Source organism: Hypanus sabinus, chromosome 22 (assembly GCF_030144855.1).
Source record: "Hypanus sabinus isolate sHypSab1 chromosome 22, sHypSab1.hap1, whole genome shotgun sequence".
Classification (NCBI taxonomy): domain Eukaryota; kingdom Metazoa; phylum Chordata; class Chondrichthyes; order Myliobatiformes; family Dasyatidae; genus Hypanus; species Hypanus sabinus.
Genome location: NC_082727.1, coordinates 44,656,127 through 44,680,526, shown reverse-complemented (window position 1 = coordinate 44,680,526; position 24,400 = coordinate 44,656,127). Strand labels below are relative to the sequence as shown.

The 24,400-nt window shown below is 39.1% G+C and overlaps 1 long non-coding RNA gene across 1 annotated transcript; it reads left to right on the top strand.

The window, feature by feature from the left end:
• Positions 1-73: 73 nt before the first annotated feature.
• Positions 74-23,904, top strand: LOC132379775 (uncharacterized). The gene is made up of 3 exons (XR_009507529.1): positions 74-400; positions 4,100-4,188; positions 19,127-23,904. It is a non-coding gene; the product is annotated as an uncharacterized LOC132379775 (long non-coding RNA).
• The last annotated feature ends 496 nt before the right edge of the window (positions 23,905-24,400 follow it).

Genomic DNA, 24,400 nt, shown 5'->3' with positions numbered 1-24,400 from the left:
TAACTTTAAGCTCCCCGTTACACTAATCCTATTTCTTATTTTCTCTAGACTCCAACTAACTTCCCCTTACCTCTAGGGGTAATTTACAATGATTAGTTAACAATGATCAGATCACATGCCTTTATAAGGACACTGGAGCACACGTTCACAGTGAGAACTCCAGGCAAGCAAATCCAGAAATGAAGATTGAACTTTGATAGCAAGAGCGATAAGATGGCAGCTTTACTAGCTGTGCCACTGTGCCATCTGCAAGGACTTTCAATTTTGAGTTTAGAAGATGTGATTTGTTATTGGTGAAAGTGAAGATCTGATTCCAAACAACTCATCATCCTGGGCAACCTTGCAAATGGATCTACCAAATACTTCTTTTAACCTTTTGGTCATAGGAGCACATTGACAGGTAAGGGCATTTTCCAATATTGGTTGCTTCTTTTAAGAACAGGCTTTCATACATAGCACATCCTTGCAGAAACCTCCTTGGCAACCCAATACTGAGGGCCCTTTTGTGTAAAATATGTGGCTTCTGAAAGCATAGTTCTTCACCCATCTGTCCTGGTATCCTCTGACTCTTTGGGAGTGCATCCCATCGCTCTCCCATTGTTGCAGCATTCCTTTTACTCAACAACAGCACTTCGTGGTGGATGGAATAATGTTGTTTGCACTCTGATATGTCTCTTTAAGACCCAATTGCAATAGATGCTCCCACTTAGCTAAATATTAACAGTTTTGAGAACTTGTGACAGATCTAAAAGGTATGCAGTGCTGAAGCTTACAATGTCCAACATGTTTCAGGATAGCATTGCAAAAGGAAACCTGGCAGTTGCACTCCATGAACTTTACTATTTATCCAACTTTGGCAATCGCCAATAGAGTGACTCATAATTTTGGAGCATAAAAACATCATCTAATGTCAAAGGCTCTTCTGCTGGAAGTTCATAGTGATCAAGAGGGTCATACAGTCATGTGCTTGCTAAAAGTGCTCCTTCTCCAGTTAAACCAATTTGTCCAGTTGGAATTTCATGACATCATTACATTATGCATTTAAGAAATACGTATCTTGCAGTTATCGAGGCTTCATCAAGAGACTATAAAAATTCACCCATTGTCCGCTATTCACCACAGCCACATGATGTTATTGGAGAGACAGATAGTAGTTTAAGGGGTCATTCAACCCAAACGATGATGACTTAAGTTGCTCTCAGGAGTGTTGCTGATTCACAGACCAACTTTCACTTACTTACTTACTGCCTGTTATGCCAATGGCGTTTAGGATAGCAATGAAAGTCCATCCCTGGCAGTATTCAAGGCTTCCTTCATCATGTCAGTAGCTTCCCCTTGATTTTTGTTACTGTCAGTCATGCAAATCCTGGTTGAAGACTCAGGAATACCATCACACTCAGATGTAGAAGGATTCCTCATTGCTGTTTCTATAACAATTTTGTTTTCCCAGTCATGGTTGTTAGCCCTGAGCTGACTCCTCAAACCTGAAGACTGGCAGACCACTCTTAGTCTGGCCTCTACCCTTTGACCTGTTTGGCAAGGGTGACCCTACCAAGAGCCAAAGCGGAAAGCCTTGACTCCAGCCACCATAGCTCTCCAGGTCATCGAGGCAAGCAAGCCTCCAAATCACGGCAACATTATTGTCCTCTTGGATCAAGTTTCACAAACTGACCGAAACTGATTCTGTAGATTGTTTCCAATCCAAACTTTGTTACAATGAACTTTCCAATTTATTTTGGTAAAATCATGTAACTGTTCAGTAGATTCAAAGTAAATCGATCATTGATTGAATATAAAAAATCCTATGTTAGAACTACATTTAAAAGAAATGTATAATAGAAAACTTACCAGTGGTGAAAATTTACCAGTGGAGTCTTTGGAAAAAAATATCCCTTGGGTGTAAGAGGAAGGAGAAGTTAATACTAAAAAAAATGTGAAATGAGAGCAATAACCAGCTGGAGATAAACATGGGGATCAGCATCAAAACAACTAAGGAACTTTTAACTGAAACATAGTTAGAAAGATTATGGTTAAGATGTGATTCTTAGATGAAAATCTAACAATGTTTAATGCAAGGTTGACATGGTAGGGGCAAGAATAGTGAATCTACAAAGAATAACTGCTTTTTGGAGGCTCAGAATTGTTGAGAAAACTAATGGGCCATCATATGCAACTCCAACAAAGGGATATCAGTTAGGAGAATGGGTTAATAGAATTATCAGCATTAAGAAATCGAAAAAAACTTTCCTAGTTATATATCAGCAGGAGGTTGTAATTTTGCAGAACATCTTGAACAAATATTTAATTCAGAAAGGCGCAGTTGGATCAAAATAATTCTCTTCATGTCAACTTTCACACAAAGAGATTTAGTAGACTGCAGACCAATATAATTACTTCAGGAATCTATGTTGTATGTGGATGTGAATAAAACATGTTTGGAAGAAAATTGGAAGAATCCTAAGAGTACAATGTGCAGAGATCAGCCAAGACTCGCCTATAATCCTGAAGGAAATGAGTGAGGAAGTAGGCGAGGCTCCTAATATTTTCGACCCTTTCATAAATAAAACATTCCAAGCCGAAAGATTAAAATGTCTTTGAAAGTGCTCAGAGAAAATTTACAAAGAATATAACAATTTATAATTACTTCGTTTCAAAATGAAGAAAACTTAAAATACTGTATTTGATGTTACCGATATAAGAGGATTGGCAGTGGAAAGATATGGTACAGGTCTGCAAAGTAGAAAATAGAAGTTCAAGTCAGTTATTTAACTTTGACACCAAACATAAAATTGTCATACAGAGGTACCAAATAAACAAGCCTTAATTAAGGCAGAAATTTTATTTTTTTTCTCAAATAACCAAATACTTTGCTATTAAAATTAATGGCCTGTCGATGAACTCCTTTAAAGAATAAGCTGAACAAACATTTCATTAAGACAGAATTGGCATTTGCCAGGATCAAAATCTAAGGGAGTCAAGTACTCTGTGGAACATGGAAGCTTGTGCACTATTGGGAACATGAAAACATTTGTGGAATGTAACTAGCCAGAGCTGAATAGACAGTCTGTTATAATATCATCCAGTCTAATATCCTGGAACGATGGTGAATTGGGGCGATAGTGAAATCGGGATATGAGGGGAAATATCAGGACTTTAATTTTTTGGGGGTAGGTTTTCCTATATTATTTACCCCCCCCCCCCCAAATGAAATTAAATAAATGGTGTATATTATTCTGCAAGGCAAATTACATGTGGTCTGGAAAAGTAGTGCATGTTTTGTTCTTCATTAATGATTTTGGTTGAACACCTAGAATAGACAATAATTTTGCAAGTTCCATCAATCTGCTTGTTAATTGCTTAATTGCTGACAGCTCTTGTGAATTTGAAACTTGCTGGAACGTCAGGTTTGTGGCTTTTTCATCAGCCTTGAAGCAGCTCCAGCTATCTAAATAATAAAAGCTCAGCTGGCCTTGACAGAAATTTAAGTAACAGACTTTGCTTTTGGTGTGAGCTGCCTGAAATATTATACTCAAAGAGTTGAAACCTATATTGATTGATTTATTGATTTAGATGTGATGGTATTAAAGTCTAACTTGATTTAACTTGCTGTAATGCAGTCTTTTCATGTTTCAAACTTAAGTGTTTCTTTCAAAAAAATCTGCTTAGAATTGATTGCAGATCTTTCTAGAGATCACACCATTGTCCTTTATTTTCATTCTCTTGGTTTATTAGAGGAGCATTATGTCAGGTAAATGTTGGTTTATAAAGTAAAACTTCCTTTATAAGGATAAACAGGGCATAATGTTTACATCAATGTTGTCATTCCTAAGTTATTCAATAATAAGATACTTTAGTAAGTAAGAGAAACGTATAAAATACTCTTATTTTTACAAAAAAATAAGTATTCCACTTCTCTGAATAGCCATAGTGTTGCCATTTAAGCAAAACCTCAGGAAAGCTGCTCTAAGATTGCAATGGGAAGACAAATTAGAAGGCCATAGCTTTGTTGAACATTAGAGTACTGATTCTGCAGTAAGTTTAAGGTGTTTAAAATAAGTTGCAAAAAGACTTGATTCAATCATTCATCATTTTATTGCAGGATGAAGAACCTTTGTTCTTCTGCAGCCTTTGATTTTGCAGGATTGCATAGTTTCAAGAACACCAAAACAAGCTGGAGCCTTTGTAAAGGTGAAGAGCTTTTGTGCTTGTATAGACTTTGATTTTGTGTGATTGCTTAGTTTTAAGGACACCCAAAAAAAACCTGGAGCCTTTGTGTGAAATGAACACTCAATGGGTGCATCTGCCTTTGTAAGAGAAATATGATTGACTTCTCAGAAGCATTCCTGATTTTAAATAAATGTATTGATGCCCTGTTTATTATTTACCATTCTGGGTGGAACTTTCTCATGGCCATTCAATGTGAAGAGATAACATTTGGAATGGCACCGAGACCCTGGGCCCCCACGTATCAGGGGGACATGGAGCTTCAATGTAAACAATACAAGCGGCAAACCATCTCATCCACCCTCCGGTCAGTCACTGTCTGTGGGTCCCACTGTGGCCTCATCAGTCAGCTCACAATCTGTTGAGTAATAACAGCTGCAGGTTATCCACAATCCTGAGGGAATGCTAAAGAAGATATTATTTCTTAGTCTGACGATTCCTCTTCAGTCAATAAGGTTGTCAACCATCTGACACATTTTTTTCTCACCCCTTCCTTAAACATGATTGAGTTTTCCCTGTGCTTAATATCACTCCATTCATCAGTGATTCTTATATCCATCGTTACCTCATCTTCCTCACCACCTCTGAACTTCACAGGGACCGTTCCCAATGTGCACCAACATGCCAGAAATGGCTGGGTCAGCCCTTTTCCCTCTGCTGATGCCTCTTTTGGTGACTGTAGTGATTTACATGTAATTCTTTGAATTTAGCTTATTGCATTTACAGTGTACAGTGGGGTCCCTCTACACACTGTAAAGATTAAGCACAGATTATCCAATTTTTCAGAACACTTTCATAGTCTCTGAAAATATGGCCCTGGGATTTTGGTACCCAGTATACGAATGCTCTGTCCCACTTCCACTCTGAATTCTCAGCCTTGACCTTCTGTTCTCTTTGACATCCTGTTCTCTTCTAATGTAATTCCACAGGAACTAGTGAAGCAGTGCCTCATCTTTTGATTAGGAAAGTTTTTTTTGTTATCATATTGTTACTGCTGTCATTTAGACAAATCTTTTGGCACAGACGCAAAAGAGTCAGCAGATGCTGGAAACCTTGATCAGGACCTGTCAAATCCTGATGAAGGGTCTTGGCCTAAAATGTTGTTTGCGTATTCCCCCTCCATCAAAGCTGCCTGACTTGCTTGAGTTCTTCCAGCACTTTGTTGGCAGACTGATATTTTGATTTGTTACCTCTCCATTATAATGCCACTCAAATTTATGACTAAATAACATTGCAAGGTAAGTTTTTTGGAGTGAGGACGGGCTACTAAATAACAACATTTAATGCCCTTACAAACCTTGAAATCTGATTTTCAGGAAGTTGGCATCTTTAGAATAAAATATGATTTCCATCTGTGAAAACTATTTTAGCCTTCGTGGAAGTCTGAAACAGCATCAAGCTAATATCATTGACATGTGTCATGAAATTAGTTGGTTTGTAGCAACAGTAAAGTGCAAAACATTAAAATATTACAAGTTACAATAAGAAATGTTTTAAAATAGTGTTAAAAGAAAGCCAAATATTGAGGCAGTGTTCAGGGGCTCTTCAGAAATCTGTTGATGGAGGGAAAAAAGTTGTTCCTAAAATATTGAGTGTGCATCTCCTGTTAGCCTGGTAGCAATGGGGAAAAGGCACGTGCTGGATGGTGAGGGTCCTTAATGATGAATGCCACTTTTTTAGGCACTGCTAATTTATAACATGTAATTATAAGCAAATATTCTAAATTAACCTACATAATTAGAAATATTGCGCTGTAAATCATTACTGCTTGTAGCAAGCAGGCACTTATCTTTTGAAGATATTTTCAGAAATAGCATTCTGGAAGCAATCTAAATAATATACAGGGTTGTAGTCCATGTTGTTGCCTATATTTAATTAGAACTGCAATTTTAGATATAAAGTAACATCAACTCATCAGAGCCCTATACTGTTATTACTTTCAAAATAATTTAATCACTGTGTATGTATGTTTTTCTGTTCTCAGGGAAAAATGACTCCCCTTTGCAATCAAATTCAGAGCACATTCGATGCAATGGCAATGCAATCTTTCATACTGAGTTGGATTGCAGGCAAAATGAGAGATTCTGCAAATGTGTGTCATGTAATCAAGCTTTGGTTGTGTGTGCTGTTCACTGTCAGGCTCCCATCAGGAAAACCTAGTAAATCTCGACATTTTGCAACTCAGCACTGTGGATTACGAAGCAAGTGAGGAATTCGGGGGCAGTTTCATGATCTGGTCTTTAGCAGCACTTGATAGCCATGCTATTTGCTATGGTGAAGCTATTCATCAGCATTAGTCACATCATTCCACTTAGTTTTGTGTTCTTAAAGGTATATTGGCACAGTTCATATTTCAGTTTCAAAGCTTTGCTGAGAAATTAGTATTTTAGTTGGTATAGTCAATGAGTAATATTAGTGACCAAATATCTACAAATGAAAGCTATTTTAGAATTAATCTGGAGTGCTACATTTGAATGCATGGATCTGGAATATGGGACTATTATTTTCTGGTTTTGGCTGACTTTACAGAAGTATCAATTTAGTGCCTGACAGCCTGGAACCTGTTTTAACAGATCTAAGTGATGAAGATCTCATCTGTATTTAATATGCTGACTTGTGTATTAAGGAAGAAATAGTATTCAGCAAGCAAGTCCATGATCGGTCGGAAGCAGCTGTGTTTTAAAATTAAATGCCATCTACTGGATCTCTGTACATTGTGCAGTGAGGCTACATTGTGTTTCTTTCAATTACACATGATGTAGGAGGTGACTGAAATCTGACAGCACTTGTTGACACGAAAGAATTATTTTCATTGGAGCAATTGACAGCTTGAGTCGTCACAATTCATTTTCATGACCTCGAGGTCAAAATGCCAATACAGCCAGTGATCTACCTTTTTGGTTCATTACTCTTATCAGTTACTTGTACTCGATAATAGCCAGGTTCTGCTTTTGTGTTGTAAGTAGGGAGCTGCTCCAATTTGTGATGTTTGGGTGGAAATGAAAGAATTGGGAGTAAATTGGAAAGAATCCGTCTATTGTTTACATAGTGACAATTAATTATAGATTGGATAAGTTATATCTTTGTTATAAATAGGATCTTTACTGCCATCTAGAGAACTTAAGCAGATATTGGCCACGTACAACCAATCTTGAAAGGCTGTGTTTGTCCCAACATAAATACTGTGTAAGGATGCTGTTCAAAGCTTAATCGTCAGAGCAATACAGTAGTTTAGGTGGAGGCCATACATTTTCCAAGAGACATGCTATCAGGAGTAAGTTGAATGAAATTGCATCAATTGTTTTCACTTGAATGCCTGAAATAACACATGATTATTCATATCATATGGAAGAATGTTATACGATTGATTAACACATTTCAAAGTCACAGAGGTTAATCTACATATTAAAGTGATACAGAGGGATGTATTAACACCACAAGCAGAGTTCCACTGGGGTGTGTATAATGCACATTTAGTGGACATTTAGTTCTTTGTTTGGGATGTTTATTTATTTATTGAGATATATTGCACCCACGATTTTACCCTAGCCTAAACACAGGCCAATTTACAATGACCAACTAACCTATCAACAGGTATGTTTTTGGACCATGGGAGGAAACCCGAGTATCTGGAGGAAACCCATGCGGTCACAGGGAGATTGTACAAGCCCCTTACGGACAGCGATGGGACTTGAACACAAGTGGCTGGTACTATAAAACGTTGCGCTAACCACGATGCCACTGTGTATCGTTCACTCCAGCCCTGGATAGAATGAATTTGCTCCAAGTTGGTCACCTGAATGTTCAGGGGCATAACTTGCGAGAAGGCAGTAAGGAATGTTAGAACTTTGGAACAATCCACTTAAATACCATCTATGTCCCCTTGAGCAGGGGAACAAGTATCTCAGATGTTACCACCACTTCAATGGCCAGTTCGGTGTGGGAAGTAAATGCAGGACTTGCCCATGGTGTCCAGATCATCAAAGATGGATTTGCTACAAAACTGATTCACAGCATATGAGCACCTCACAGCGGCCAGAGCAGAAACGAACTGACCATGCTTCATTTTGATATGGTGTGTCCTATGCTTCATTTATCCCAGATTCAAATTAGCTTACTGTCAAATACACCAGGGTGCAATGAAATTCCTAGCTCACATGATGAAAACAGAATAATTTATGTAAATACAGCAATTAGGGCAAAACAGAGGAATGGTAGAAGGTAAAGTAGGGCAATAAAATTGCGGAAATAACAATAAAGGAAGAGGTATAATTAAGAGAACATGTAGCACCACCAGGAAAGTATTGTAATAGAGGAGGTTGGTCTAATGTGTGTGTGGAAGTAGCTACTCTTGAGTCAGGTCCTCAGAACTTTCAAACTCCTGTATCATCCCTAAGAAAACAGAAGAGAGGAAAGGGAATGGCAGGGTGGCAGGGATCTTTGATAATACTATTAACCTTTCTGAGGACACGGGCTGTGAAGATGAACAGGATGGAAAAATGTTATGAGCTTGTGATAAACTAGGCAATGTTTACCACTCTCTACAGGATCTTATCAACCAGAGCTGAATAGTTGTCATATCACACTGAAATGAAACTTAACTGGCGACTTCTTTTCCTCTTGCTCCCATTTTGCTGTTGACAGGTGATACTTTCAGATTGATTTTTAAGATATTTGAAAGTTAATATTTTGTGGACCTCCCGTACGAGGGTTCCCACTTTCAGTTATTGGTAAGTGCGTCAGATTGGCCAACACTGTGATGGATATTCACTTTCCAGAGCCTGAGAGATTAATTGCTAATCTCAGCTCTCTAGCGCAGCGGTGTGACCTTTCCAAAACTTATTGGTGATAAAGTTTAACACACGTTCTTTGCTCAGCTTTTTGTTCTAAGCATGAACCAGATTCCAGTTCTTAATGTGAATTGTGGGTAGTAATCAGTTTGAAGAGAAAAGCATAGGCTACTAGCCCACAGCAGGTGATTGGTGCTTAGGGGTCTGGTTTGTAAAGTGAAGTGACCAGGAGTCTTCTTGCCTGCATTAGCCAAATGTAAGACACTAGGATTCTGTCACATCAAACATGGTTACAAGTTGGAATGTTTGTATACTCGATGGGTCAGCCATGACAGCACTCAATGTGGAAGTTTAGGTCTCTGTCATCAGAAGCTGTTAAGACCATTTGTGTGAGTTACTTCGTCCCACCAATGGTATCTGGAAGACATCACATGCAGATGGATGTCATCCAGTGGAAAATAGTTTCATTATCAGAAGCATTGGGAGTTGTTAGGAATGACAGAACGAACTAGAATTCATTCCACAACCTTCAGTTTTTGCGATGGATAACCTGTACTATTTTCAAGAATAAGATTAGACGTAGGATCAAGCTATTTATTGAGGAAGGAGGAGCAAAGAAATGTGGCTGCTTTCCTTAACATGTTCTGAGCAAAGCTTGAAGTTGTTGTCAATGAACAGCAAGGCACTTGTGCATGCCGCTGATTTATGTCAATTGCCATCATACCTTTTGCAGATCCAGTGTTATTAACACCTTGGAAGCTGGACCGATCGTCGATAGTTCTTGTGTAGAACCAAACCCAAGGAGCAAGCACTGCCTGTGAAACAGACACATTAATAGCCATCGAAGCCCCAGTCCTTTGCCTAGCACACTCCCATATAATATTGAATTATTGTTGTTCACATCACATGCTTTGGAGCATAGCTGTGAAATAATTAGTGAAGACTGGCCAGATAATTCTGAAGTTCTATATTCATGTAGGAAATCCTGAAATTGATAGAAATTGAATGGGAAATGGTAACAGTTTGGAACGTCATTATTTTGCACATTAATTGCGCAAAATTTTAACATTTTACACATTGGTTACTTGTTTATGTATAGTTTTTCATATATTCTATCATATTTTATTTTTCTGTTCATACCTGCAAGAAGATGAATCTCAGGGTAGTGTATAGTAACATATGAACTTTGATAATAAATTTTACTTTGACTACTTTGAGTTTGATTCTCTTAGCAGTTTCCTTTACAAGTTAGCCCAATAAAGCTAAAAATAGATACTAATCTTCTTGGTTGCTTTTACTAAAAGAAAATGCATTCTTGTTTTTCAAGTGATATATGTACAAGAGGCTAACTGTAATGTGATGAGATTATTCTGAAGGAGAATGCTTAAGGCAATTTTGTAAATTCTTCAATAAGCAAGGAGTTGAGAAATGAATTCCTTCTGAGGCAATGCCAATAGAAAGCAAACCGAGGACTGCCTGGATTATATTTACTTCAATAGTCTAGATCTTGCTAAGAGTCTCATAATTCTAACGTAGCAATATATCATACACGTGGTGTAGATTCAGAAATATCCTGGTTTAATTTATCCTGAGTTTTTTGTATGTAATGAAGATAATGATGGAGGTCTTGCAATTGGAGGCCAGTGTTCATACAACTGATTACCATTATTGCATCTGAGGTATTTGTGTGCATTAGATCCTTAAGGCTGAACTCGGGTAATTTTCTGAGACTCACTAACTTGGACTGGGAGCTGGTAATACCAGTGAGGTACAACAGGCAGATCAGTCTCAGAAGCTAGGACAATGTCATTAAAAGATAGCATAGTAATACAGCAGTTGTTGCTACGGCTTCCCAGGTCCGGATTCATTGGTTTGAACTTGACATTGGGTGCTGTCTGTCTGGAGTTTGCATGTTCTCTCCATGACTCTCTGTGTCCTTTCCTTATACATGCAGATCAGTTAATTGGCTAATGTTCAGGAAGCTGGCAAAAAAAATCGAAGGGAATTAATTGATGGGTATAGAGTCAGAGTTACTTCAGATGGAAACAGGCCCTTAAGACCAAATTGACCATGTCAGCTATGAAGCCCATCAAATTAGGCCCATGTGCCTACATAACGCCCACTATTCCTCTAACCAGGACCGTCCAATCTGGGTTCCATAGATCCCTTGCTTAATGGTAATGGTCCAAGGCATAAAAATGGTTGGTAACCCCTGTTCTAAATGTTTCATATCCATTTATCTGTCTGAATATTCTTTAAGCTTGTAAATGTACTTGCTTCTACAGCATCCTCTGGCAGTTTATCAAAAATAGCCACTACTTTCTGTAGTTTAAATAAATGACTTTCATACCAAATTTAAATCCCTCCTCTCTCACCTTAAATCTATGCCATTGAGATCCCCTTACTCTTGGAAAACTGCATTCACTCTATCCCTCATGATTTTGTATCTTCTACATGGTCAGTCCTTAGCCTCTCAAGCTCCCGGACCCAGTGCAGTTTGCTTTGATTGAAATTGTGTGGAGTCATGTTTTATTCAGCATTGTAAACCATCAATCTGAATGAATGGATATCACATAGGATTCTTTCTATGAACGTTCTGAATTCAGTACTGCCCTACTTACCGCATTTTCAAATATCAAAATTATCAGCACCAATGGTGCTTTGACATTAGCAGGACAGCAGCCCAACAGAATGAGATAGAACAGGTATAGTCTAATAACTCACAAAACTGAGAGCAGAATGACACTTTCTTCGGTTATATGCCTTTCAAATTTCTGCCTGGAACACATCTCTTTTAAGGAAAAGCCAAGTCTAATATTATTTGTTCTTTGAATGGTGTGATGAGCCAGCCAATAATGTGCATGTTTCATAGAATGCAGGCCCCCAAATTATCCATTGGTTTGGATGGAAGAAATAAAGCTCCTAAACAAAAGATAATGAGTGACAGCTACTTTAAACTTGAAAAAAAATCTCAAGAAGTTACACTCTTGGTATAGGGTGTATGATGTATTGACAGGTTACTTGATGATCTATTGCATTCCTCAGCTTCATTCTGATCTGATGTTCCTGTGAGTATATTTACCAGCAGGGCTCAGTCGATACCAGAAACGCTGGGTTCCTAGCTCAACATTGGGTCAAATTGTCATTGATGCCTATGGTGGAAAGAACAATCATTTGCTAGATATTTAATATGCACAACTTGGTGGTGCAGTAATCCTTTCAGTACATTGTGATCCATTCATTCTCTGAGCAATTGGCTAAGTACAACAAATTGTAATTATGGTGACACACTTGAGTTGCTAAGATGAAAAGAGACTAGCTGTTGTGGTTAATGCACCAAGTATAAATTATCAATGTGTTTTTATCGTTTTCATTAGCCCCCATTATTACAGACACTTGTGTTGAGACCACTTCTGCCTACATTTCAATATTAGTTTACTCTAAATCAGGCAACATTATGGATACATTGTTTCTATAATAGATCCTGAAGAAGGGTATTGGCCCAAAATATCAACTGTCTACTCTTTTCCATAGATGCTGCCTGACCTCCTGAGTTCCTCCAGCATTTTGTGCATGCTATTATAGAAACAAACTAGATGTTTTATCTAATACTATATCAGTGTAATTTTCTGTTCTTTCCAGCACTGACCGGAAGCAAAATTGTACACCTTCTGAATATGGAGGTGTCAAGGAGAGCACAGAGCTGGGTGCTTCAATGACAGGAGTACATCAGCTTAGTACTGGCTGCTCGAGTATCTTGCTTGCAACCAGGGCCAATTATTCATTGTTTTTCTGCCTCAGTAATGATTTCTCGAGTGGCTGACAACAAATAAAGTCAGTCTGGTTAGAAGAGAAGTGGCTGCAGCAAGTGCTGGTAGGCATTCTGGACGTTGTCCTGTGTCTTTTGGACTGAGTCAGCCTGCAGTGACTGTCATCTCCCAAGTCCAGAATTATCAAAGCTTGATGTTGAGGTCATTAAGTTTCTGTGGCCAAGAACCATCATTTAAGACCATAGTGAGAGGCTAAAACCTATACTTAAACTATACATTATTCGGAATATTTTGGTTATGAACTATATATACAAGATATATATGTATGTATATATATATATATATATATATATATATATATATATATATATATTGATTTAATATGACAATATGCTGGAGGAGCTCAGCATGTCAGGCAGCATCTATGGATGGGAATAAACAGTCGAACAGTCGACATTTTGGGCTGAGATGATTCATTAGGACCCAAAAGGAAGGGGGGAAGTCAGAACAAGGATTTCTTGTTCTAGATTTCCAGCATCTGCAGTACCCCTTCTGTCTATTAATATGATCTCTTGTACTCAGAATGGCTTCATATATATGCAATGTATTATGTATTTGCCAATGTTATGAATAAAATATATTTTTGGAAAAACCTAAAACTTGCTGACTTTTTACAAGGAGTTGTTACAGATTGGCATATTGTAAAGTCCAGGATTATATGGTAAGGAATGCATTGAAACTTGGTGCAAAAGCTCTGTAAGGACAGAGACACCAGGGGATTTTGGACGTTTTTTTATTATGGAATGTATCAAAAGGAATAATTGATGACATACTGATTAATATAATTTTACCAAGTCACTGAAATGATCTGTACTCCACTGAAACAGGAATGTACTGAAATATACGGACTGCCAAATGTTTGAGTAACCAGTGCTGGGGATGTGTGCAGCAATATTGGGTATGGACTCTGTGTGTGGAAGGGCCTGAAGATTGTCACAGAAAACCAACAAATTTTCCTCTGACAGACTGCAAATCTTCCAAAGTTCTTCCTGAATCCGCACAACACATTTCATCCCTCAGAGGAGTGACAGTTGTAATCTCTCCAAATATTTAGCTGCTCGTGTCTTTGTAGATTCCTGGCAGCTGCCACAGTCTTCGATCATTTCTGTTGAGTTTGGTGCTGGTCCTCAGAGATTTTAATACAAGACTGTCTGCATTCTCCTTCACTTGAGCAACCGAACTGTGGAAGAGCTTCTTGATGAAGGCATGGGGTTGACATGCACTAAGTGAAAGCCAAGGCTCCCTGAAATTTTTGAATCTGTTGATTTGTACCTTTGGCTTTAGAAGTTTATTCTGAGTTTGCCAATGGGATCCTGTGATGGTCAACAACAATGACAATGTGTCAAAGCTGGTGAACGAACAAGTCTGCTTGAGTTTCCTATATTGCAATCAGATGCATTAAGCCTATGTATGTGATGGTTTCTACTGGAGTGAGCAGCCCTGCAGACAATCCTTATTTTAACATAAGGGAGCAAGGCAGGACAAAGATATTTGACTACTGCTGGCTTTCTGGTTGTTGACTTGCAGTGCACTGTATAGTCACACACCAGCTAGACACTTTTCATTAACAATTTAACGAGCACCTTCAGACTGTTCTGCACGGCTTCAGGGCGGAAGCTTGTAGTCCTTTTAAGGACTCTCCCTGCTACACTATGCTTCAGGGGTATGCCTACAAATGCACTTGTGCCGAGCAGAAGCAAACAAAGGACTGAAGTCTAGACAAATGACTTACAGCATCTGGCATAGGGCTCCTTGTGGATTTCAGGAACTACAAATATCCCAGGAAAAGACCAAACACTTGTAGAGTTGTTGCAGCTGCTATCATAAATGAAGGAGTAACCAGGGAGCAATGGATCAACAAACCTGTCATGTTTCCTGTGAGTACCTGAGTGGCCCAGACTGCCTGTTCTGAAAGGGAGTGATGAGGAATGTGTACTGAAATAGAAAAAATAGTGGGTAAAGACAAAAGGTTCCCCTTGTGCTTTTTACCTGCCAACCTTCAGATTCAACAGATGTCACCTTGTAGTCATAGATTCATGCAGCATGGATAAAGACCTTTCGGCCCAAACTGTCCATGCTGACCAGGATGGCTATCCTATTTGCCAGAATTTGACCCATATCCTTCTAAACCTTTCCAATCCATTTACCTGTCTAACTATATTTGAAAAGTTACTATTGTACCTGCTTCAACCACTTCTTTCAATCAGGTTCCCTTGGATTCCATCCTTTGAAAGCAGATTATTTTCCCTTCAATTTCCCTTTCAATATTCCAAAGGACTGCTGCTTCTATAACACCCTGGTTCTGCCTCCCATCTCCATCAGCACCAATCCTCATGCCTTAGCCTCTTCCATCATATCTACAGTGATATAACACCACTGTTTAACCTTTCGGTCCCTATTACTCTGCTCGTAAACTAACAGATAACATCAAAATAGGAGATACTATGGATAGTGAAAAGAGTTATCTAAGATTAGCTCATGGGCCGAAGAATACAGATGGGATTTAGCTTGGACTCGTGTGTGGTGTTGCACTTTAGTAAGTCAAGCCAGTGTAGGTCTTGCATAGAAAATAGTAGTGTTGTAGAACAGAGACTGAGGGTACCGATACATAGTTCCTTGAAAGTAGAGATACAGTTAGACTAGATGGTAAAGAAAACATGTTGCATGCCTCATTGGTTAGGGCAATGAGCCCTGGAGATGAGACATCCTAGTATAACTGTACAATTTTTTTAGTGAGATCACACTTGGAATATTATGTGTAGGTCTGGTCGCCCTGTTTTAAGAATGATGTCATTAAGCTGACAAGTGTGCAGAAAACATTAAGAAGATGTTACCTTGACGATAGGGCTTATTGGAGCAGGTTGAGGAGTGACCTTGTTTAGATAGCATTCTACGGGTCTTGGAAAAGGTGAGTGGCCACAGGGTAGGAAGCCTTAAAAACCAGAAGGTATAAGTTTAAGGTAGAGGGGAAAAATTTAAAAAGGATCGAGGGTCAACCTTTTCATACAGAGGCTGTTGTGTATGTGGAACAAACTGCCAGAAAAAGCTGCAGAAATGGGTATGATTACACTTAGAAAGATTTTAGACAGGTATATGAACATGAAAGTTTAAAAGTGATAATGGACAAATGTAGGCAAATGGGACCAATTTGAATAGACAACACGGATGTGTTGGGTTGAAGGACCTGTTTGCCTGTTATATACTGTATCTCTGCCCAAACATAACTTCACTTGTATTTCTTTACATTTAATGTACTGCATTTGGTGCCCATGATGTGGTCTTTTCTATACTGGAGAAACCCTAGCCACAAATCTCTGTTGTGTGGACCTACGCAGAGCTTCCAGTCTCATGTAACTTTAATTCACACCTTTAACTCTTGCATGGTTCCAACTAATCCTAATACAAGTTTAAAATAAAAACAGTATCTCATTTTCCAACACGTCACATTGCAACCCTTAGAATTCCATATTAACTTTAAATAACCATCCTTTCCAGTTCTAATACAGTAGCAAGTTGAGCAATTTGACCAGCATCTGTGGAAAGAAACAAATAATGTTTTGAATGAGTGATCCTTTATCAAGTATAAGAAGGGAGAGGAAAATACTTTATATTTTATATTTCCAGCATCAGCACTTCGATTTTTTTTTCTTTTCAGTTCTACGTTCTATGTAATATGATGAAAAATAAATAGTTTGTAACATTATCTTTTCTCCCTCCTGCAAATGTTGTCCGGCCTGTCAGGCATTTCCAGCATTCTCCTTTATTTCACATTTTCAGCAGCTGTTGTGTTTCAGTTCCACTTTCTCTCCCTTCAACTCCATCTAGTTCAGGGATTCCCAACCTGGGTCCACGGATCCCTCGGTTAAATGTAGGGGTCCATGGCATAAAAAGGCCCGGCAAGCCCTTATCTAATTACATTTCCTTCCTGTGCACCAGTTGCGGATAACCAGCCTTTGCCATTATTCTTCAGCTGGCACCAACATCATTTATTTCATGAGCATAAGGAATAGGGGCAGGTGTAAAGCACTTTATTCCTCAAGATTTCTTTGCCTTTCAACAACATCATGCTGATCTTTTACAACAGTGTTTTCCTACCATATCCTTTGATTCCTCTAACATTCAGAAATCTATCAATCTGAGCTTTTAGTTTGGCCAGTGACTGAACCTCCACACCCATCAGAGATGGACAGTTCTGAAGATTCACTTCCCTTTGAGTGAAAGAGTTGTTCTTCATTTCGGTTCTAAATGGCCTGCCCTCTTATTTAGAGCCCTGGTTCTAGCCATCCTCTAGGCAGGGAAAACATCCCTTCTGCTTTTGTTATGTTGAGGCCTTGAACAGACTTGAACGCTTCAGTGAAATTACCTCATTTTCCTAAGCATTGACAAACTATCCAAACTCTCTTTGTGATTATGACCCTCCATTCCAGACAAAAAAAAACTAATGAATCTCCTCTGCACTCTCTCAATTGATACCACATCCTTCTCATTGTCTGGTGACCAGAACTAGACACAAATTTCTGTACAAAAATAAATTATGCCCGGAGAAGGTCACATTCTGTTCCTGTTTCTGATTTATGTATCTGCAGTATTTTCCTTTCTCATCTCCTGGCCTTGACGATGTCTATTTTTGTGTACCATCCACATGCTCACCACTGTAAACAACTTCTTTTCGTATTAACGATGGTTGACGGCAGAGCACACAAAAGAATGACAGCCAGAAATTTTTCCTACATAACTTGTAAGAATGTAGTGTTAGAAACTGCTAACAGCCTCCACCCACCCACCCTGCCCAGCAAGTGCTTACATTTGCCTAAAGCAGTTATTTCCTAAACTGCTGAACAAAGCTTCTTAATTTACACAAAAAATAAGTTCTGCCCTTTAGCAAAATATCAATCATAAACCAAATTTTTGCTTGACTTTCCTCCAAATTGTATCACATAATTCTATTAAAACTATAAATTCCAAACCTTCTTCTTACTAATATAAAGTATTAGGAAGACTCAATCATTAAAACACATTAATGCTGATCTGAGTTCAATGCTGATTGAGCTTACTGACAGCAGTGAGAGGGTTGAAGTAATTTCCAAGATACAAAAGACTGCAGGTGCTGGAGACTAAATATTTCCACTGAATGTATTTTAAAGGCAATAGAAAGAATGAAGGGAGCAGGGTTTTTTTGTTTTTGTTACAGATGAGCAGTGAAGCAGACTAATTTAGTTTCTTTGCCAAGTTTCTCTTGTCATCACATGGTTTAAACAAGCATCCACTTGTCTGGGTATGTTGCACCATCAGGATAATCTTTAACCATATTATATCCATAATCTACAACTAATACTATTGGTATGCAAATTAACAATTGTACATTCTCCTATAAACACCCTCTGGTTGATTTCTTAAATTCCATCTTACTTTAGATAATCTATGCTGCTCTATATATTTTAAAACCTTATAACACTTCTAGGTAATGAAACTTTCAGGGACAACAGTTAAAACTTGGTCCTTTGTTGTTTGAACCAGATATGCACTGTGGTAACATATGTACATTAAATTTTATTAAATGTCACTCTTTTGACTTTAACGAATATGAATTTTAGGAGCAGAGTGCATGGAATGATACCACACTGAGTTTTTAACTTAAAGGGTATAAAAGTCTACCCATGTCTTCATGCAACATCTTTTTGTGGTCACAAGCTTCAGTTGCCTTGCAGACCGCCAGGGAGCCATGCTGATTTCCTGGACGGCTAATGCACAGACTTCTCTAAAATGTGGGTTATATGCATGGAAACAGTTTGGACTGGGTCGATGGTTTGCCTGGTGTGCATTCAATTTCCCCTCTCCACTATCTTTCTGCCATGGGAACAGAATTCTGGAGCCAATTTTTTTTTTAATTAATCCCCTTGTGGGAACTGTGCATCTGTCTGTATGTTTTTGTGTTAGATAAATTTTGTGTTGAGGCATTCTCATGTAGTAATGATCAGACCTGCAGAGAATTGGTAGCATTGAAGATTCATGAAAATATGGATCTGCAAAGAATGCAGCCCCTGTTACAGATGGATAAGGGGCTCAGTTCATCTGTCTGCATCATTTGCAATCTGCCCTACCCATTGCTATGTAAAGACTAGCTGTCCCTATGGCAAATCTAAATGAGCGCCTAGACTACTAGACTGCCCCAACAGTGCTTATGCACAAAAGCTTCTTTATGGAGCTTGCGAATGTTTACTGGCAGTGGGATTTTTCTGTTCGCTAACTAACAACACGACCACTTTTGCAATTTCCTTTCAGTATCTCTGAGGATCTATCCTGGGCCCAACATATTGATGCAATTACAAAGAAGGCACAACAGCAGCTATATTTCACTAGGAGTCTGAGGAGATTTGGTATGCCACCAAAGACACTGGCAGATTTCTGCAGCGGTATCAAGGAGAGCATTCTAACTGGCTGCCTCACGGTCTGGAATGGAACAGCCACTGCATGGGATTGGTAAAAGTTGCAGGAAGTTGTAAGCTCAGACAGCTCCTCAGCTTCAGGACACCTTCAAAAGGTGATGCCTCAGGAAGGCTGTGTCCATTGTTAGGTACCCCCATCACCAAAGACATGCCCTCTTCTCATTGCTACCATCAAGAAAGAGGTACAGAAGCCTGTAAACACACGTATGTTTCAGCAACAGCTTCTTCCTATCTGCTATCAGACTTCTGCATAATCACTGAACCCATGGGCTCTCAGTAACCCTCAGTAATTTTTTTCTCTTTCTTGTTACACTACTTGCTTAATTTAATTTTCTTATACCTATTTCTTATTGTAACTTAAAGATTTTAATACACATTGTAACATACTGCTGCCACAAAACAACAAATTTCATACAACATACTGTATTCCAGTGATATTAAGCCTGATTCTGATGAAGTACTCACATTTTAGATTGCATTAAGTGGAGCGCATGGCCTTGAGTTTTCTTAGCACTGGAAAATTAACAGATTAACATTTAACAGATTACTTTACCGGGCCAATGCATGTTATACTGCATTTCTGGTTTGCCACTCCAGAATTCTATTGCATGTGAAGTTGAAGACAGAGAGGGCCATGGATTATAAGACCATAAGATCCAGGAGCTGAATTAAGCCATTTGACCCATCGAGTCTGCTCCGCCATTTCATCATGGCTGATCCATTTTCTTCTCAACCCCATTCTCCTGCCTTCTCCCCATAACCTTTCACGCCCTGACTAATCAACAACCTAACAAACTTCACCTCAAATACAGCCTGGCCTCCACAGCCACCCGTGGCAACCAACTCCACAGATGCACCAGCCTCTGGCTAAACAAATTTATCCTCATCTTTGTTCTAATTCCTTACATTAAAAATCCTTCCATTCTGAGGCTATGCACTCCAGTCTTAGTCTCCCTCACTATTGAAAACATCCTCTGCACGGCCACCTTATTTAGGCTTTTCAATGTTCAGTATGTTTGGAGATAAGAGGGCGTATAGAAGCAAGGTACACCAGCTAGTTGAGTGGTGTCACAGCAACAACCTTGTACTCAGTATCAGTAAGACCAAAGAACTGATTGTGGATTTCAGAAAGGGTAGGACAAGGGAACACAAACTAATCCTGATAGAGGGATCAGAAGTGGAGAGAGTGAGCAATTTCAAGTTCCTGGGTGTCAAGATCTAACCTGGTCCCAACATATTGATGCAGCTATAAAGTTGGCAAGACAGCGACTATATTTCATTAGGAGTTTGAGAAGATTTAGCTTCTCTCCTAAAACACTCAAACTTCTACAGATGTACCATGGAGAGCATTCGGACAGGCTGCAGCAATGTCTGGTATGGGGGTAGGGTAGGGCTATTGCACAGAATTGAAAGAAACTACAGAAAGTTGTAAAATTAGTCAGCTCCATTTTGGGTACTAGCCTCTGTAGTATGGAAGACATCTTCAAGGAGTGGTGCTTCAGAAAGGCGGCGTCCATTGATAAGCAGCCCCATCACCCAGGCCATTTCCTCTTCTCATTCTTACCATCAGGAAGGAGGTATAAAAGACTAAAGGAATGCATTCAGTGATTCAAAACCAACTTCCTCCCCTCTGCCATTTGATTTGTAAATGGACATTGAACCCATAAACGCTACCTAACTTTAAAAAAATGTATTTCTTTCTTGCACTATTTTTAATTTAACTATTAAATATACAAATATATTTACTATGGTGGCACAAGCACCAGAATTTGAAGCAAATGGTCCTGAGTTTAAGTTTGGCCAGCTCCCTGGAGGCTTTCCATCCGTGCTGGGTTGAGCATTGAGCTAGCAACTCAGCCTTGTAAAAAAACAGTCAAATGCTACGGAAATGGCAAAAATGGCACCTGTTGTGTCACAACAATATACTTACTGTATCTGATTTACTTACTGAAGTATTTTTTTCAATATTATCATGTGTTTGCATTGTTCTGCTGCCAGTAAGTTAACAAAGTTCATGACTTTTGCCGGTGATATTAAATCTGATTCTGATTCAATGAGGATCCCCACCCCCATTTTTCGAAACTCCAGCGAGTACAGACCCAGAGCCATCAGGCACTTTTTATATGTTAACCCTTTCATTCCCATGATCATTCTTGTGACCCTCCTCTGGACCCTCTCCAACAGCACATGCTTTATCAGATACGAGGCCCAAAACTGTTCACGATACTTCAAATGTGGTCTGACCAATGCCTTATAAAGCCGCAGAATTATGTTCTCGTTTTTCTAATCTAGAAAGAAATGAATTCCATTTGCCTTCCTTACTACTGACTCAATCTGCATTTTAACTTTCGGGGAATCCTCCCAAGTCCCTTTGCACCTCTGATTTCTGAATTTGCTCCCTTTTTAGAAATCTGTCTATACCTTTATTCCTGCTTCCAACATGCATGGCCATACACTTCCCTACACTGTATCCCATCTGCTACTTCGTTGCCCGTCCTCCTGATCTGTCTGAGCCTGGTGAGGGAAATGTCCTTGACAAAAAGGAAATATATTTGGTATAGTTCAGAGTACAGAATTCCATAACCTTGGAATTGCCCTGGTGTTTAAAGCATATTAGCTTCTCCATTTGCCATCTGCCAGCCATGCATTTGTGATTGACTTACTCCAATCAAACTGCATAAAACTGAGTGCCACTATGTATGTTCTATGTATTGGAACATTGTATTTGCAGTGAACCATGAACTAATTCCCCATTTTTATTGGAAATGGAATAGAATTGAAACATAAAACTGCACAGGAACATGTCCTTCTGTCTGTGCCGGACATGATGCCAAATTAAACTAAATCACTTCTACCTATACATGTTCCATGCCACCTATCATTCACCATGTAAACACAAAACCTTGCCCTGCAAATCGTCTTTAAGCAATGCCCCTCTCACTGTAAATGCACGTCCTCTGAAATTTGACATTTCTATCTTGGGAGAAAGATTCTGACCCATGCCTCACAATTTTATGAACTTCTGAAAGGTCTCCCCTCAGCTGCTGATGAATCAGAGAAAACAACCCAAGTTTGTTCAACCTCTCCTTATAGCACGTGCCCTCTAATCCAGGCAACATCCTGGTAAACCTCTTCTGCACCGTCTAACTTTAGTAACTTGAACCTCACTAACTTTAAATTCCCAGGTGTCACTATCTCAGAGAACCTGTCCTGGACCTGCCATATAAATATTACAGTCAGCCCTCCTATCCGTGGGGGATTGATTCTGGGACCCCCCCGTGGATACCAAAAAACGCGGATGCTCGTCCCTTATTTAACCTGGCTCAATGCGGTGGTCTTTAGGACCCAGCGGAACCCCAGACCTTATTTAACCCGTCTCAGTGCGGTGGACTTTAGGACCTGGTGCAGCTCTAAATCCGCAGGGTTTCTGTTCACGAAAATAATCATGATCACTATTGAAAATAAAGTGGAAGTAATAAAGTGATCGGAAAGAGGTGAAATGCCATCGGTCATTGGAAAAGTGTTAGACTACAGTCGGTCAATGATTGGAACAATTTTAATGGAGCATTTGAAAGGCCCTGCCCTGATGAAAGCTACAATTATTTCTAAGCAATACAGTGGTTTAATTATTGAAATACATATGTTTCTTAAGTGTTTTATATGCATAGAAAGGTCAAATATATACTATATACTAAGACAAACGTTTTACTAACTGAGGCTACATAATACCAGATGTATCTGTCCTGACTTCAAATCCGACTTAAAGACGGACTCAGGAACAGAACTCATTCATAACCCAAGGACTACCTGTACTTTTAAATCATCTCTAGATTACTTATAATACCTAATACAATGTAACTGCTATGTAAACAGTTGTTATACTGCATTGTTTAGGGAATAATGACAAGAAAAAATAGTCTGTACATGCTCAAACAACAAATGCTGGAGAGAGAACTTCTGGGTTTTCCTGATCCGTGGTTGGTTGAATCCGTGGATAAGGATGGCTGATTGTATTGCGAAGAAAGCACGACAGCGTCTCAGGAGTCCGTGGAGGTTTGACATGTCATCGAAAACCTTCGCAAACTTCTATAGATGTGATGGAAAGTGTGCTGACTAGCTGTATTATGGCCTGGTATGGGAACACCAAAACCTTTGAGCAGAAATTCAGTGATTCGGCCAGTACATCACGGGTAAAGCCCTCCTAACCTTTGAGCACATCTACATGAAACGTTGCCGTAGAAAATCAGCATCAATCATCAAAGACCCTCACCTCCCAGGCCATGCTCATTTCTCACTGCTGCCATCAGGCAGAATGTACAAGTGACTCAGGACTCGTACCACAGGTTCAAGAACAGTTACTACTGCTCAACCATCAGACTCTTGAGCAAAAGTGGATAGCTGCGCTCATTTAAGGACTCTGTTATATTGTTATTTCATGCTTGTTATTTATTGCTACTTACTTATATCTGCAGTTGCACAGTTTGTTTATAGTTAACAGTTCCTGATGTTTACGCATTTCAGTCACTGTTCTATAGGTTTGCTAAGTATGCCCGAAGAAAAAGAATCCCAGGGTTGTATGTGGTGACATGTATGTACTCTGATAATAAATTTTAATTTGAACTTCGAACTTTTCAAAAGCCTCTACATCCTTCCCAGAAATCTGATGAGCAAAACTGCACACAATGTTTCTAGATGCGCCCATTGAATTTCTTAGACTGTAGAATTAAACTGAATAGAAATATTTTGACTCACAATGTACTGTACTTGAGCCTGAAAACCAGTACACAAACAGGAAGCAGAATGGTTCATTGTTGACATTAAACCTTATGATAACAAATGGAAATGTAGAACAACTTTTCCCACCCACTATCCCTACAAAAGATAATTTGGCATGGATCCAGGAAGATATGATTAAAGAATCTAGACATTACATGAGAATAGGACAGGAGCAGAAACAACAAACTTGGCTCTTAAAATAATTCTGGTCTTTAAAGAACTCACCTGGAAGTCACATCATTCTCTGAAACTTCCACCATCTTGATAGGGATCCTACCACCACGTACATTTTTACCTCACCCCCTCTCTCTGCCTTCTGCACGGATTGCTCCTT